Source organism: Oncorhynchus masou, chromosome 2 (genome assembly GCF_036934945.1).
Source record: "Oncorhynchus masou masou isolate Uvic2021 chromosome 2, UVic_Omas_1.1, whole genome shotgun sequence".
NCBI classification, from domain to species: domain Eukaryota; kingdom Metazoa; phylum Chordata; class Actinopteri; order Salmoniformes; family Salmonidae; genus Oncorhynchus; species Oncorhynchus masou.
The window spans coordinates 7,914,786-7,929,776 of NC_088213.1; the positions used below are offsets into that span (position 1 = coordinate 7,914,786).

Sequence of the window (14,991 nt, forward strand, 5' to 3'; positions counted from 1 at the left end):
TATAACCACCTAAAAGGAAGCGATTCCCAAACCTTCCACAACAAAGCCATCACCTACAGAGAGATGAACCTGGAGAAGAGTCCCTAAACAAGCTGGTCCTGGGGCTCTGTTCACAAACACACCCTACAGAGCCCCATGACAGCAGCACAATTAGACCCAACCAAATCATGAGAAAACAAAAAGATAATTACTTGACACATTGGAAAGAATTAACAAAAAAACAGAGCAAACTAGAATGCTATTTGGCCCTACACAGAGAGTACACAGTGGCAGAATACCTGACCACTGTGACTGACCCAAAATTAAGGAAAGCTTTGACTATGTACAGACTCAGCGAGCATAGCCTTGCTATTGAGAAAGGCCGCCGTAGGCAGACATGGCTCTCAAGAGAAGACAGGCTATGTGCTCACTGCCCACAAAATGAGGTGGAAACTGAGCTGCACTTCCTAACCTCCTGCCCAATGTATGACCATATTAGAGAGACATATTTCCCTCAGATTACACAGATCCACAAAGAATTCGAAAACAAATCCAATTTTGAAAAACTCCCATATCTACTGGGTGAAATTCCACAGTGTGCCATCAGAGCAGCAAGATTTGTGACCTGTTGCCACGAGAAAAGGGCAACCAGTGAGGAACAAACACCATTGTAAATACAACCCATATCTATGCTTATTTATTTTATCTTGTGTCCTTACCATTTGTACCTTGTAAAAACACTGTATATATATATATATAATATGACATTTGTAATGTCTTTATTGTTTTGAAACTTCTGTATGTGTGATGTCTACTGTTAATTTTTATTGTTTACCTTACTTGCTTTGGCAATGTTAACACATGTTTCCCATGCCAATAAAGCCCATTGAATTGAATTGAATTGAATTGAATTGAAGGGAGAAGGAGAGGTAGAGGGAGAAGGGAGAAGGAGAGGTAGAGGGAGAAGGGAGAAGGAGAGGGAGACGGAGAGGGGAGAGGGAGAGGTAGAGGGGAGAAGGAGAGGGAGAGGGAGAGGGGAGAAGGAGAGAGGAGAAAGAGAGGGAGAGGGGAGAGGGGGAGAAGGAGAGGGGGAGAGGGAGAGAGGAGAAGGAGGAGAGGGGAGAGGGGAGAAGGAGAGAGGAGAAAGAGAGGGAGAGGGGAGAGGGAGAGCGAGAGGGAGACAGAGAGGGAGACGAGGTAGAGGGAAGAAGGAGAGGGAGAGGGAGAGAGGAGAAAGATAGGGAGAGGGAGATGGAGAGAGAGAAGGAGAGGGAGAAGGGGGAGGTAGAGGGAGATGCCAGTGTGCATCCCGGTTGACCGGATGTTTTTTCAGCATTTTTCTTGAAGCTCACTCAGACTCCCACAGGACTCAGCCTCCCACTGGACTGAGCCTCCCACAGGACTCAGCCTCCCACTGGACTGAGCCTCCCACAGGACTCAGCCTCCCACAGGACTCAGCCTCCCACAGGACTCAGCCTCCCACAGGACTCAGCCTCCCACAGGACTCAGCCTCCCACAGGACTCAGCCTCCCACAGGACTCAGCCTCCCACAGGACACAGCCTCCCACTGGACTCAGCCTCCCACAGGACGCAGCGCTGTGGTTCAACAGCAGATGATGTGCTGTCAGTCACTGACTTGTTATTCCCACTCACCACTGTCAGTCACTGACTTGTTATTCCCACTCACCACTGTCAGTCACTGACTTGTTATTCCCACTCACCACTGTCAGTCACTGACTTGTTATTCCCACTCACCACCACTCACCACTGTCAGTCACTGACTTGTTATTCCCACTCGCCACCACTCACCACTGTCAGTCACTGACTTGTTATTCCCACTCACCACTGTCAGTCACTGACTTGTTATTCCCACTCGCCACCACTCACCTCTGTCAGTCACTGACTTGTTATTCCCACTCACCACTGTCAGTCACTGGCTTGTTATTCCCACTCACCACTGTCAGTCACTGACTTGTTATTCCCACTCACCACTGTCAGTCACTGACTTGTTATTCCCACTCACCACTGTCAGTCACTGACTTGTTATTCCCACTCACCACTGTCAGTCACTGACTTGTTATTCCCACTCACCACTGTCAGTCACTGACTTGTTATTCCCACTCACCACTGTCAGTCACTGACTTGTTATTCCCACTCACCACCACTCACCACTGTCAGTCACTGACTTGTTATTCCCACTCACCACTGTCAGTCACTGACTTGTTATTCCCACTCACCACCACTCACCACTGTCAGTCATTGACTTGTTATTCCCACTCACCACCACTCACCACTGTCAGTCACTGACTTGTTATTCCCACTCACCTCTGTCAGTCACTGACTTGTTATTCCCACTCACCACCACTCACCACTGTCAGTCACTGACTTGTTATTCCCACTCACCACCACTCACCACTGTCAGTCACTGACTTGTTATTCCCACTCGCCACCACTCACCACTGTCAGTCACTGACTTGTTATTCCCACTCACCACTGTCAGTCACTGACTTGTTATTCCCACTCACCACTGTCAGTCACTGACTTGTTATTCCCACTCACCACCACTCACCACTGTCAGTCACTGACTTGTTATTCCCACTCACCACCACTCACCACTGTCAGTCACTGACTTGTTATTCCCACTCACCTCTGTCAGTCACTGACTTGTTATTCCCACTCACCACTGTCAGTCACTGACTTGTTATTCCCACTCACCACTGTCAGTCACTGACTTGTTATTCCCACTCACCACTGTCAGTCACTGACTTGTTATTCCCACTCACCACTGTCAGTCACTGACTTGTTATTCCCACTCACCACTGTCAGTCACTGACTTGTTATTCCCACTCACCTCTGTCAGTCACTGACTTGTTATTCCCACTCACCACTGTCAGTCACTGACTTGTTATTCCCACTCACCACTGTCAGTCACTGACTTGTTATTCCCACTCGCCACCACTCACCTCTGTCAGTCACTGACTTGTTATTCCCACTCACCACTGTCAGTCACTGGCTTGTTATTCCCACTCACCACTGTCAGTCACTGACTTGTTATTCCCACTCACCACCACTCAACACTGTCAGTCACTGACTTGTTATTCCCACTCGCCACCACTCACCACTGTCAGTCACTGACTTGTTATTCCCACTCACCACTGTCAGTCACTGACTTGTTATTCCCACTCACCACTGTCAGTCACTGACTTGTTATTCCCACTCACCACTGTCAGTCACTGACTTGTTATTCCCACTCACCACTGTCAGTCACTGACTTGTTATTCCCACTCACCGCTGTCAGTCACTGACTTGTTATTCCCACTCGCCACCACTCACCACTGTCAGTCACTGACTTGTTATTCCCACTCACCACTGTCAGTCACTGACTTGTTATTCCCACTCACCACTGTCAGTCACTGACTTGTTATTCCCACTCACCGCTGTCAGTCACTGACTTGTTATTCCCACTCACCACTGTCAGTCACTGACTTGTTATTCCCACTCACCACTGTCAGTCACTGACTTGTTATTCCCACTCACCACTGTCAGTCACTGACTTGTTATTCCCACTCGCCACCACTCACCTCTGTCAGTCACTGACTTGTTATTCCCACTCACCACTGTCAGTCACTGGCTTGTTATTCCCACTCACCACTGTCAGTCACTGACTTGTTATTCCCACTCACCACCACTCACCACTGTCAGTCACTGACTTGTTATTCCCACTCGCCACCACTCACCACTGTCAGTCACTGACTTGTTATTCCCACTCACCACTGTCAGTCACTGACCTTTTATTCCCACTCACCACTGTCAGTCACTGACTTGTTATTCCCACTCACCACTGTCAGTCACTGACTTGTTATTCCCACTCACCACTGTCAGTCACTGACTTGTTATTCCCACTCACCGCTGTCAGTCACTGACTTGTTATTCCCACTCGCCACCACTCACCACTGTCAGTCACTGACTTGTTATTCCCACTCACCACTGTCAGTCACTGACTTGTTATTCCCACTCACCACTGTCAGTCACTGACTTGTTATTCCCACTCACCGCTGTCAGTCACTGACTTGTTATTCCCACTCACCACCACTCACCGCTGTCAGTCACTGACTTGTTATTCCCACTCACCACTGTCAGTCACTGACTTGTTATTCCCACTCACCACTGTCAGTCACTGACTTGTTATTCCCACTCACCACTGTCAGTCACTGACTTGTTATTCCCACTCACCACTGTCAGTCACTGACTTGTTATTCCCACTCACCACTGTCAGTCACTGACTTGTTATTCCCACTCACCACCACTCACCACTGTCAGTCACTGACTTGTTATTCCCACTCACCACCACTCACCACTGTCAGTCACTGACTTGTTATTCCCACTCACCACTGTCAGTCACTGACTTGTTATTCCCACTCACCACTGTCAGTCACTGACTTGTTATTCCCACTCGCCACCACTCACCTCTGTCAGTCACTGACTTGTTATTCCCACTCACCACTGTCAGTCACTGGCTTGTTATTCCCACTCACCACTGTCAGTCACTGACTTGTTATTCCCACTCACCACTGTCAGTCACTGACTTGTTATTCCCACTCACCACTGTCAGTCACTGACTTGTTATTCCCACTCACCACTGTCAGTCACTGGCTTGTTATTCCCACTCACCTCTGTCAGTCACTGACTTGTTATTCCCACTCACCACTGTCAGTCACTGGCTTGTTATTCCCACTCACCTCTGTCAGTCACTGACTTGTTATTCCCACTCACCACTGTCAGTCACTGACTTGTTATTCCCACTGCCACCACTCACCACTGTCAGTCACTGACTTGTTATTCCCACTCACCACTGTCAGTCACTGACTTGTTATTCCCACTCACCACTGTCAGTCACTGACTTGTTATTCCCACTCACCACTGTCAGTCACTGACTTGTTATTCCCACTCACCACCACTCACCACTGTCAGTCACTGACTTGTTATTCACACTCACCGCTCTTGAAACGTTTTAGAGTCATCAAAAACATTACCATGAGGAAGCATGTTAGGTTTGGTATTCAAACCACTGTACATCCACTCTGATCTTTGTCATCCTGTGGACCCCGTTCATTGCTGCTTGCAGCTATAAGGTGCTGTTCTCTATGTAGGTGAGAGAAACAAGAAGAAAAGTCATAAAAGAAAAGTAGGCTAAGCCAAACATATGGAATGTGTTTTCTTGCATACTTCTGTATCATAAAACATTCTCTAAAGGCAAAGGATCCTTCCGCGTACAACCATGAAGCAGGCTCCTGGGCAGAGGGCGACGCCTCTTATGCAAATACTCAAGAGGAGCGATTGGAGCCCCGCCTACCTACAAAAGCAACACACTGCAACTAAAGATACTGATAACTTTACCGTTTTGTCTGCGCTGCGATCCGCTGCCGTCACACTCTCGGGGTGGGGTTTCTAGTTTAGCTGCGCGGAGAATAGCGACTGTCTGGGAGAGTGATGTCACATAACGAATAGACGAGCGACCGAACCAGTGGCTGATTGTAATAGCTGGGAAAGCGGCACCTGTTGAATAACAGGCTCACAACGATATTCCCGTTTTCCGTATTTCTTCGAAGCTTTTGGCTGCGTTTTAAAAGTTCAGAATGACGGATACAATACTTACCAACGGAATCAAGGACCGAGCGGGTCAGAATGGATATTTTAAAAAGGTGAGTGATTTTAAGTTTTTATGATAGAGATGATAGCGCGGTTACGCGGGGGACGTTCATAACGATTAATGTGTTACAAACCGTTCACTTATGAATGGACTCTTGTCTGTTATAAACGCAGTGTTTCTGCTTTCACTGAAATGAATAGCGGCCTAGTGGATGTATTTCTGATGTATTTCATCTCTATCAAAACAACCGGTGTTGATGTCTGACGCACTACCTGTTAGGTTATTGGTTTATACCCTGTTTTTAATACGATAACGCTATCTGCGGTTTTTAATGGGTTTGACTGATTGGCAGGTGTGGCAGTGGCCACTTAATGTCATTGGTCGCTATCGTATTGGAACATACGGCAGTTGCGTGTGATGGTTTTTGCGACTGCACTTGAAGAAACTTGAAAAGTTCTTGAAATGTTCCGTATTGACTGACCTTCATGTCTTAAAGTGATGATGGACTGTCATTTCTCTTTGCTTATTTGAGCTGTTCTTGCTCTGATATGGACTTGGTCTTTTACCAAATAGGGCTATCTATTGTATACCACCCCTACCTTGTCACAACACTACTGATTGCTAAATCATTGTGTTAATAACTAATGTGGTGAGATACAAGAATCGACATTAAAACATTGTAGAGCTGCAAAACCTGTGCCTAACTCCGACTCATTCAAGGGATTGTCTTTATGTTGACTATTTTCTACCTTATAGAATAATAGTGTAGACATCTTCACTATGAAATAACACATGGAATCATGTAGTAACCAAAAAGGTGTGGTAATTAAAATATATTTGAGATTTGAGATTCTTCAGATAGCCACCCTTTGCCTTGATGACAGCTTTGCACAATCTTGGCATTCTCTCAACCAGCTTCATGAGGTAGTCACCTGGAATGCATTTCAATTCACAGGTGCGCCATGTTAAAAGTTCCTTTGTGGAATTTATTTCCTTAATGTGTTTGAGCCAAAATATCTCAATCTGTGGATGAGCAACTGATCACTTGGTCCATTTAAAGACAGGACCAGGGTGAAAGAACATAAACGTTATATCCTATTGCTCCCATTACTTTGCTAAGACAGGAACTATTAGGGAGTATTGGGCGTGTGTGTGTGATAGTGGCCAGCCTAATGGACCTATATCTCACAGCCTACTGTGAATACATTATCAGGTATTTATGGAATGCTTTTATCTACTGAGGTGTGTGTGTGTGCTGCTTCCTGCCTGTGTGTTTGTGTTCCTGTCTGTGGTGTGTGTCTTTCTGAGGAAACACCCCCCTGGATACCAAGCTGGCGAGGTTTAGAGAGAGAGCTTGGCAGTCTGCTAGAAGATACCAAACCGTAACGGCGTGTTTACACTGAGCTGCTCAGGAGTCGGACGCACAATCATGTTTCCATTAACACACTGTGGACTCGGAGAGATATGGGAGAGAGGTATGGGAGAGAGGTATGGGAGAGAGGTATGGGCGAGAGGTATGGGCGAGAGGTATGGGAGAGAGGTATGGGAGAGAGGCATGGGAGAGAGGCATGGGAGAGAGGTATGGGCGAGAGGTATGGGCGAGAGATATGGGCGAGAGGTATGGGCGAGAGGTATGGGAGAGAGGTATGGGCGAGAGGTCTGGGCGCGAGGTCTGGGCGCGAGGTCTGGGCGCGAGGTCTGGGCGCGAGGTCTGGGCGAGAGGTATGGGCGAGGTATGGGCGAGAGGTATGGGCGAGCGGTATGGGGCGAGCGGTATGGGCGGCGGTATGGGCGAGAGATATGGGCGAGACAACGTATCTCAACGCAGAGATGGGATCTGTCCCAAACTGGATCTTTATCCACAGGTTCCACGCTGCTCCATCGAGAAGATTGAAATACTGCTAGTTTTCCCGATAACTGCCCTTTTCGTCGTCATGCTAGCTAGCAGTAACGACAGCAGCCATTATGAAGGTAGCCTAGCAGTAATGACAGCAGCCATTATGAAGGTAGCCTAGCAGTAACGACAGCAGCCATTATGAAGGTAGCCTAGCAGTAACGACAGCAGCCATTATGAAGGTAGCCTAGCAGTAACGACAGCAGCCATTATGAAGGTAGCCTAGCAGTAACGACAGCAGCCATTATGAAGGTAGCCTAGCAGTAACGACAGCAGCCATTATGAAGGTAGCCTAGCAGTAACGGCAGCAGCCATTATGAAGGTAGCCTAGCAGTAACGGCAGCAGCCATTATGAAGGTAGCCTAGCAGTTCATCTCAATGGGCCAGTAACCAAAAGGTCGCTGGTTTGAATCCCGAGACGGCAAGATGGAACAATCTGCCGTTCTGCCCTTGAGCAAGGCAGTTAACCCCCAACAACAACTGTTCCCAGGGTGCTGATGACGTCCATAGCCCCCCCGCTCACCTCTCTGATTGAGGGGTTGGGTTAATTGCGGAAGACCCATTGAGGTTGAAGGCTTTCCGTTGAGAAACTGACTAGGTATCCCCCTTTCCCCCAACTGACTAGGTATCCCCCTTTCTCCAACTGACTAGGTATCCCCTTTCTCCAACTGACTAGGTATCCCCCTTTCCTCCAACTGACTAGGTATCCCCCTTTCCTCCAACTGACTAGGTATCCCCCTTTCCTCCAACTGACTAGGTATCCCCCCTTTCCTCCAACTGACTAGGTATCCCCCTTTCCTCCAACTGACTAGGTATCCCCCCTTTCCTCCAACTGACTAGGTATCCCCCCCTTTCCTCCAACTGACTAGGTATCCCCCTTTCCTCCAACTGACTAGGTATCCCCCTTTCCCCCAACTGACTAGGTATCCCCCTCCTTCTCCAACTGACTATGCATCCCCCTTTTCCCAACTGACTAGGTATCCCCCCTCCTTCTCCAACTGACTAGGTATCCCCCTCCTTCTCCAACTGACTAGGTATCCCCCTTTTCCCAACTGACTAGGTATCCCCCCTCCTTCTCCAACTGACTAGGTATCCCCCTCCTTCTCCAACTGACTAGGTATCCCCCTTTTCCCAACTGACTAGGTATCCCCCTCCTTCTCCAACTGACTAGGTATCCCCCTCCTTCTCCAACTGACTAGGTATCCCCCCTTTCCTCCAACTGACTAGGTATCCCCCTTTTCCCAACTGACTAGGTATCCCCCTCCTTCTCCAACTGACTAGGTATCCCCCCCTTTTCCCAACTGACCAGGTATCCCCCTCCTTCTCCAACTGACTAGGTATCCCCCTCCTTCTCCAACTGACTAGGTATCCCCCCTTTTCCCAACTGACCAGGTATCCCCCTCCTTCTCCAACTGACTAGGTATCCCCCCTCCTTCTCCAACTGACTAGGTATCCCTCCCCCTTTTCCCAACTGACTAGGTATCCACCCTCCTTCTCCAACTGACTAGGTATCCCCCCTTTCCCCAACTGACTAGGTATCCCCCCCTTTCCCCAACTGACTAGGTATCCCCCTTTCCCCAACTGACTAGGTATCCCCCTCCTTCTCCAACTGACTAGGTATCCCCCCTTTCCTCCAACTGACTAGGTATCCCCCCTCCTTCTCCAACTGACTAGGTATCCCCCCTTTCCTCCAACTGACTAGGTATCCCCCCTCCTTCCTCCAACTGACTAGGTATCCCCCTTTCCTCCAACTGACTAGGTATCCCCCCTTTCCCCAACTGACTAGGTATCCCCCCTTTCCTCCAACTGACTAGGTATCCCCCCTTTCCTCCAACTGACTAGGTATCCCCCCTCCTTCTCCAACTGACTAGGTAATCACCCCCTTTTCCCAACTGATTAGGTATTCCCCCTTTCCTCCAACTGACTAGGTATAACCCCCCCTTTTACCAACTGACTAGGTATCCCCCCTTTTCCCAACTGACTAGGTATCCCCCCCTTTTCCCAACTGATTAGGTATCCCCCCCTTTTCCCAACTGACTAGGTATCCCCCCTTTTCCCAACTGACTAGATATCCCCCCTTTCCCAACTGACTAGGTACCCCCCGTTTCCCAACTGACTAGGTATCCCCCCTTTCCCCAACTGACTAGGTAATTCCCCCCCCTTTTCCCAACTGACTAGGTGTCCCCCTTTCCTAAAGGTAAAGTTTGGAGGACAGTGGCATGTCCCATCCCTGCATTGAGGTTCTTTTCCCAGTGTCTTTCATCTGACAGAGATATGGAGGATGAGGCCCAGCCAGGCATCGGTCGTTGCCCCCATAACATTCCTTTTACAGTAGGCCTAGGGCATGTCCCAAATGGTACCCTATTCCCTATGGGCCCTGGTCGAATGGTACACTCTTCCCTATGGGCCCTGGTCGAATGGTACACTCTTCCCTATGGGGCCCTGGTCGAATGGTACACTCTTCCCTATGGGGCCCTGGTCGAATGGTACACTCTTCCCTATGGGCCCTGGTCGAATGGTACACTCTTCACTATGGGCCCTGGTCGAATGGTACACTCTTCCCTATGGGCCCTGGTCGAATGGTACATGGTACACTATTCCCTATGGGCCCTGGTCGAATGGTACACTATTCCCTATGGGGCCCTGGTCGAATAGTACACTCTTCCCTATGGGCCCTGGTCGAATGGTACACTCTTCCCTATGGGCCCTGGTCGAATGGTACACTCTTCCCTATGGGCCCTGGTCGAATGGTACACTCTTCCCTATGGGCCCTGGTCGAATGGTACACTATCTGCAATGGGTCCTTCCTGGTCTAAAGTAGTGCCCTATAGGGGCCCTGGTCTAAAGTAGTGCCCTATAGGGGCCCTGGTCTAAAGTAGTGCTCTATAGGGGCCCTGGTCTAAAGTAGTGCTCTATAGGGGCCCTGGTCTAAATTAGTGCCCTATAGGGGTCCTGGTCTAAAGTAGTGCCCTATAGGGGCCATTTGGGACACAACCCATGAAAGACCTGTCATGAAACCAGAGTTATTCTTCAGATATGTAGTTTCTCCTGGATTGAATCTGGGATTCCTGGGAGTTTCTGGAGAAAGGGGTTTAGTTTCTGGAGAAAGGGGTTTAGTTTCTGGAGAAACAGGATGTCGTTCAAATGGTTGACTTTTCAATTGTATAATAGATATCCACAGAAGACCAGGGTAGAGCCTAGTAAATAGATCACCATAAAGACTATCTGTACAGGAGCCCAGGGTAGAGCCTAGTAAATAGATCACCATAAAGACTATCTGTACAGGAGCCCAGGGTAGAGCCTAGTAAATAGATCACCATAAAGACTATCTGTACAGGAGCCCAGGGTAGAGCCTAGTAAATAGATCACCATAAAGACTATCTGTACAGGAGCCCAGGGTATAGAGCCTAGTAAATAGATCACCATAAAGACCATCTGTACAGGTTGTCTGCTGTCTCTTTCTCATTTATTTGTTTAAAACCTTTTATTTAACTGGGCAAGTCAGTTTAAGAACAGATTCTTATTTCCATTGACGGCCTTTTGTTCACCACGCCTCTATGGGACTCCCAATCACGTCCGGATGTGATACAGCCTGGATTCGAACCAGGGACTATAGTGAGGCCCAGTGCCTTAGACCACTGCGCCACTCTGGAGTCCAAAGGTCACGGTCGTAAGATATTCACAGTGTCCCGTAACCTTTATCTATGGAGGAAGATAATTCACTAGCCTGTCGTGGAGTAATGGGCATGTCCCAATTAGAACCCTATTCCCTATGTTAGACTGTATGTCCCAATTAGAACCCTATTCCCTATGTAAGACTGTATGTCACAAGTAGCACCCTATTCCCTATGTAAGACTGTATGTCCCACGTAGCACCCTATTCCCTATGTAAGACTGTATGTCCCAATTAGCACCCTATTCCCTATGTAAGACCGTATGTCACAAGTAGCACCCTATTCCCTATGTAAGACTGTATGTCCCACGTAGCACCCTATTCCCTATGTTAGACTGTATGTCCCACGTAGCACCCTATTCCCTATGTAAGACTGTATGTCCCACGTAGCACCCTGTTCCCTATGTTAGACTGTATGTCCCACGTAGCACCCTATTCCCTATGTTAGACTGAACACTACTTCTGACCAGGGTCCGTAGGGTGTCATGTGACTCCACCGTGGCGTAACATGTTGACTCTGGCTGTCACCGTTCTCACCGGCTGAACCAGTGCAGTCACATATTTGTGTTTCCGCCCAGGCAGAGGCTTGTTTTTCTTAGTCAACCTGTAGTTAGTGCTGCGATGAAAAGGATTGGGTTGAGGTGTTGAAAGGGGTTGAGGTGTTGAAAGGGGTCTTTGTTGTAGTCAAGCTGCCCTGATCTCCCTGTGAAGAGAGTCTTAGTCAACCTGTAGTTAGTGCTGCGATGAAAAGGATTGGGTTGAGGTGTTGAACGGGTCTTTGTTGTAGTCAAGCTGCCCTGATCTCCCTGTGAAGAGAGTCTTAGTCAACCTGTAGTTAGTGCTGCGATGAAAAGGATTGGGTTGAGGTGTTGAAAGGGGTCTTTGTTGTAGTCAAGCTGCCCTGATCTCCCTGTGAAGAGAGTCTTAGTCAACCTGTAGTTAGTGCTGCGATGAAAAGGATTGGGTTGAGGTGTTGAAAGGGGTCTTTGTTGTAGTCAAGCTGCCCTGATCTCCCTGTGAAGAGAGTCTTAGTCAACCTGTAGTTAGTGCTGCGATGAAAAGGATTGGGGTTGAGGTGTTGAACGGGTCTTTGTTGTAGTCAAGCTGCCCTGATCTCCCTGTGAAGAGAGTCTGGCCTTAGGCTTTGTAGCAGACTTCCTCTGTCTATTAATGCTCTGGTTATGAGTCTGATGATCAAGGGAGACGGTGGGACTTAGACCGCTCTCTCTAGCTCTCTCTAGCTCTCCTCTCTCTAGCTCTCTCTCTCTCTAGCTCTCCCTCTCTCTAGCTCTCTCTCTCTAGCTCTCTCTCTCTCTAGCTCTCTCTCTCTCTAGCTCTCCCTCTCTCTAGCTCTCCTCTCTCTAGCTCTCCCTCTCTCTAGCTCTCTCTCTCTCTAGCTCTCCCTCTCTCTAGCTCTCTCTCTCTCTAGCTCTCTCTCTCTCTAGCTCTCTCTCTCTCTAGCTCTCCTCTCTCTAGCTCTCCTCTCTCTAGCTCTCCCTCTCTCTAGCTCCCTCTCTCTAGCTCTCCCTCTCTCTAGCTCTCTCTCTCTAGCTCTCCCTCTCTCTCTCTAGCTCTCCCTCTAGCTCTCCTCTCTAGCTCTCCTCTCTCTAGCTCTCCCTCTCTCTAGCTCTCTCTCTCTCTCTAGCTCTCCTCTCTCTCTCTCTCTCTCTCTCTCTAGCTCTCCCTCTCTCTAGCTCTCCCCTCTCTCTAGCTCCCTCTCTCTAGCTCTCTCTCTCTCTAGCTCTCCCTCTCTCTAGCTCTCTCTCTCTCTAGCTCTCTCTCTAGCTCTCTCTCTCTCTAGCTCTCCCCCTCTCTCTAGCTCTCTCTCTCTCTAGCTCTCCCTCTCTCTAGCTCTCCCTCTCTCTAGCTCTCCCTCTCTCTAGCTCTCCCTCTCTCTAGCTCTCTCTCTCTCTAGCTCTCTCTAGCTCTCCCTCTCTCTAGCTCTCTCTCTCTCTAGCTCTCTCTCTCTCTCAATTCAATTCAAGGGGCTTTATTGGCATGGGTAACATGTGTTAACATTGCCAAAGCAAGTAAGGTAGATAATATATAAAGTGAAATAAACAATAAAAATTAACAGTAGATATCACACATACAGAAGTTTCAAAACAATAAAGACATTACAAATGTCATTATCTCTCTCTCTCCAGCTCCCTCCCGCTCTCTCTCTCTCTCCCTCCCGCTCTCTCTCTCTCTCTCCAGCTCTCTCTCTCTCTCCAGCTCTCTCTCTCTCTCTCTCCAGCTCTCTCTCTCTCTAGCTCTCTCTCTCTCTCCAGCTCTCTCTCTCTCTCTCCAGCTCTCTCTCTCTCTCCAGCTCTCTCTCTCTCTCCAGCTCTCTCTCTCCACCTCTCTCTCCAGCTCTCTCTCTCTCTCTCTCCAGCTCTCTCTCTCTCTCTCTCCAGCTCTCTCTCTCTCTCTCTCCAGCTCTCTCTCTCTCTCTCCAGCTCTCTCTCTCGCCAGCTCTCTCTCTCTCTCTCCAGCTCTCTCTCTCTCCACCTCTCTCTCCACCCTCTCTCTCCACCTCTCTCTCCAGCTCTCTCTCTCCAGCTCTCTCTCTCCAGCTCTCTCTCTCTCTCTCTCTCTCTCTCCAGCTCTCTCTCTCTCTCTCCAGCTCTCTCTCCACCTCTCTCTCCAGCTCTCTCTCCACCTCTCTCTCCAGCTCTCTCTCTCTCTCTCCAGCTCTCTCTCTCTCTCTCTCTCTCTCTCTCCAGCTCTCTCTCTCTCTCTCTCCAGCTCTCTCTCCAGCTCTCTCTCTCCAGCTCTCTCCTCCACCTCTCTCTCCACCTCTCTCTCCAGCTCTCTCTCTCCACCTCTCTCTCCAGCTCTCTCTCTCCACTCTCTCTCTCTCCAGCTCTCTCTCTCCACCTCTCTCTCTCAGCTCTCTCTCTCCACCTCTCTCTCTCTCCAGCTCTCTCTCTCTCTCTCTCCACCTCTCTCTCTCCAGCTCTCTCTCTCTCTCTCTCCAGCTCTCTCTCTCCAGCTCTCTCTCCAGCTCTCTCTCTCTCTCTCCAGCTCTCTCTCTCTCTCTCCAGCTCAGCTCTCTCTCCAGCTCTCTCTCCAACTCTCTCTCTCCAGCTCTCTCTCTCCAGCTCTCTCTCCAGCTCTCTCTCTCCACCTCTCTCTCTCCACCTCTCTCTCCACCTCTCTCCAGCTCTCTCTCTCTCTCCAGCTCTCTCTCTCTCTCTCTCTCCAGCTCTCTCTCTCTCTCTCTCTCTCTCTCTCTCTCCAGCTCTCTCTCTCTCTCTCCAGCTCTCTCTCTCTCTCTCTCTCCAGCTCTCTCTCTCTCCAGCTCTCTCTCTCTCTCTCCAGCTCTCTCTCTCTCTCCAGCTCTCTCTCTCCAGCTCTCTCTCTCCAGCTCTCTCCAGCTCACTCTCTCAATTCAATTCAATTCAAGGGGCTTTATTGGCATGGGAAACATGTGTTAACATTGCCAAAGCAAGTAAGGTAAACAATAAAAATTAACAGTAGACATCACACATACAGAAGTTTCTCTCTCTCTCTCCCTCTCTCTCTCCAGCTCTCTCTCTCTCCAGCTCTCTCTCTCTCGCGCTCTCTCTCTCTCTCTCCCCTCTCTCTCTCTCTCTCTCTCTCTCTCTCTCTCTCTCTCTCTCTCTCTCTCTCTCTCTCTCCAGCTCTCTCTCTCTCTAGCTCTCTCTCTCTCTCTCCAGCTCTCTCTCTCTCTCTCCAGCTCTCTCTCTCTCTCCAGCTCTCTCTCTCTCTCTCCAGCTCTCTCTCTCTCTCCAGCTCTCTCTCTCTCTCCAGCTCTCTCTCTCTCTCCAGCTCTCTCTCTCTCTCTCC

The 14,991-nt window shown here is 49.2% G+C and overlaps 1 long non-coding RNA gene across 1 annotated transcript in view; it reads left to right on the forward strand.

Moving 5' to 3' along the window:
* Positions 1–5,383: 5,383 nt before the first annotated feature.
* LOC135553421 (uncharacterized) overlaps positions 5,384–14,991 on the forward strand; it is a 42,042-nt gene continuing 32,434 nt past the window's right edge. Inside the window, exon 1 of the long non-coding RNA XR_010457578.1 lies at positions 5,384–5,681. This is a non-coding gene — a long non-coding RNA (uncharacterized LOC135553421). The remainder of the gene's footprint in view (positions 5,682–14,991) is intronic.